The sequence below is a fragment of the Mixophyes fleayi genome, chromosome 6 (genome assembly GCF_038048845.1).
Source record: "Mixophyes fleayi isolate aMixFle1 chromosome 6, aMixFle1.hap1, whole genome shotgun sequence".
Taxonomy (NCBI): domain Eukaryota; kingdom Metazoa; phylum Chordata; class Amphibia; order Anura; family Limnodynastidae; genus Mixophyes; species Mixophyes fleayi.
The window spans coordinates 787,296-790,177 of record NC_134407.1 but is presented as its reverse complement, the minus strand read 5'-3'; the positions used below and the strand labels follow the sequence as shown (position 1 = coordinate 790,177).

Here is a 2,882-nt window from a genome sequence, read left to right as displayed (position 1 = left end):
ACCACACAATACATAGCACCCTTGTGACCACCACACAATACATAGCACCCTTGTGACCGCTACACAATACATAGCACCCTTGTCACTGCCACACAATACATAGCACCCTTGTGACCGCTGAACAATACATAGCACCCTTGTGACCACTACACAATACATAGCACCCTTGTGACCACCACACAATACATAGCACCCTTGTGACCACCACACAATACATAGCACCCTTGTGACCACCACACAATACATAGCACCCTTGTGACCACCACACAATACATAGCACCCTTGTCACTGCCACACAATACATAGCACCCTTGTGACCGCTGCACAATACAGAGGGCAGCCTATGAGACCGCCACCCAATACAGAGAGCAAAATATGATTTTTATGGATACAAACTGTACAATTAATGTGTGAGAACATGATTATCTGTTGGTCATTTTCTTACCTCCTAACACCTCAAATGGCCAAAGGGAAATGTATAAGGCTTGTTATATATAACTATTCTTTGTTCAAATCTTCATACATCTGAGCAGACTTTAAAATACAATTAGTCAAACACAGTTACCTGTCAGTGGTACCAGGGTCTATATCCATTGACAGAAGGTGACAGTAACACAAATAACCAGACATTATAACAGTGATATACAGAAGAGCATCGCTGAACACACAGCACGTGGACCAGCAGAAGACCAGACCGGGCTCCGCTCCTGCAGCTAATAACAGGAACTGAGGCTACAGCTGGCACCGGCTCAGCAACACTGATAGATGAAGATTGAACTGATGCTGCCTCATCTGACAAATCTCAATCTCTGCTACAACATGCAGATGGCAGGGTCAGAATTCGTATCTCTCCTGCCTTGTGTCCGCGGTGCTGGTGGTGTCCGTGGTGCTGGTGGTGTCCGCGGTGCTGGTGGTGGTGTCCGTGGTGCTGGTGGTGTCCGCGGTGCTGGTGGTGGTGTCCGCGGTGCTGGTGGTGTCCGTGGTGCTGGTGGTGTCCGCGGTGCTGGTGGTGTCCGCGGTGTTCGTGGTGTCCGCGGTGCTGGTGGTGGTGTAACGGTGCTGGTGGTGTCCGCGGTGCTGGTGGTGTCCGCGGTGCTGGTGGTGTAACGGTGCTGGTGGTGTCCGCGGTGCTGGTGGTGTCCGCGGTGCTGGTGGTGGTGTCCGCGGTGCTGGTGGTGTCCGCGGTGCTGGTGGTGGTGTCCGCGGTGCTGGTGGTGTCCGCGGTGCTGGTGGTGGTGTAACGGTGCTGGTGGTGTCCGCGGTGCTGGTGGTGGTGTCCGCGGTGCTGGTGGTGTCCGTGGTGCTGGTGGCGTCCGCGGTGCTGGTGGTGTCCGCGGTGTTCGTGGTGTCCGCGGTGCTGGTGGTGTCCGCGGTGCTGGTGGTGGTGTCCGCGATGCTGGTGGTGTCCGCGGTGCTGGTGGTGTCCACGGTGCTGGTGGTGGTGTCCGCGGTGCTGGTGGTGTAACGGTGCTGGTGGTGTAACGGTGCTGGTGGTGTCCGCGGCGCTGGTGGTGTCCGCGGTGTTCGTGGTGTCCGCGGTGCTGGTGGTGTCCGCGGTGCTGGTGGTGTCCGCGGTGCTGGTGGTGGTGTCCGCGGTGCTGGTGGTGTCCGCGGTGCTGGTGGTGGTGTAACGGTGCTGGTGGTGTCCGCGGTGCTGGTGGTGGTGTCCGCGGTGCTGGTGGTGTCTGTGGTGCTGGTGGCGTCCGCGGTGCTGGTGGTGTCCGCGGTGTTCGTGGTGTCCGCGGTGCTGGTGGTGTCCGCGGTGCTGGTGGTGGTGTCCGCGATGCTGGTGGTGTCCGCGGTGCTGGTGGTGTCCACGGTGCTGGTGGTGGTGTCCGCGGTGCTGGTGGTGTAACGGTGCTGGTGGTGTAACGGTGCTGGTGGTGTCCGCGGCGCTGGTGGTGTCCGTGGTGCTGGTGGTGTCCGCGGTGCTGGTGGTGTCCGCGGTGCTGGTGGTGTCCGCGGTGCTGGTGGTGTCCGCGGTGCTGGTGGTGGTGTCCGCGGTGCTGGTGGTGTCCGCGGTGCTGGTGGTGGTGTAACGGTGCTGGTGGTGTCCGCGGTGCTGGTGGTGGTGTCCGCGGTGCTGGTGGTGTCCGCGGTGCTGGTGGTGTCCGTGGTGCTGGTGGCGTCCGCGGTGCTGGTGGTGTCCGCGGTGCTGGTGGTGTCCGCGGTGCTGGTGGTGTCCGCGGTGGTGGTGTCCGCGGTGCTGGTGGTGTCCGCGGTGCTGGTGGTGTCCACGGTGCTGGTGGTGGTGTAACGGTGCTGGTGGTGTCCGCGGTGTTCGTGGTGTCCGTGGTGCTGGTGGTGTCCGCGGTGCTGGTGGTGTCCGCGGTGCTGGTGGTGGTGTAACGGTGCTGGTGGTGTCCGCGGTGCTGGTGGTGGTGTAACGGTGCTGGTGGTGTCCGCGGTGTTCGTGGTGTCCGTGGTGCTGGTGGTGTCCGCGGTGCTGGTGGCGTCCGCGGTGCTGGTGGTGTCCGCGGTGCTGGTGGTGGTGTAACGGTGCAGGGAATGTTTACTTGGCTCACATTAGGCTGCTTAATACCAATTGAGCATTGTTTAAATGCCACAGTCTACCTGAGTATTGTTGCTGGGCGCACCTGTATGGGGTCCCAGTTTACCCATCTTCTAACGGCTACTTCCAGCAGGATAATGTCATGTCACACAGCACACGTCATGTCACGCAGCACACGTCATGTCACACAGCACACGTCATATCACGCAGCACACGTCATGTCACGCAACACACGTCATGTCACGCAGCACACGTCATGTCACACAACCCACGTCATATCACGCAGCACACGTCATGTCACGCAGCACACGTCATGTCACACAGCACACGTCATGTCACGCAGCACACGTCATGTCACGCAGCACACGTC

At 59.6% G+C, this 2,882-nt stretch overlaps 1 pseudogene; it reads right to left on the bottom strand.

Annotated features, from left to right (window-relative positions):
• Positions 1-834: 834 nt before the first annotated feature.
• LOC142160659 (uncharacterized) lies at positions 835-2,622 on the bottom strand (annotated as a pseudogene).
• Positions 2,623-2,882: the final 260 nt, after the last annotated feature.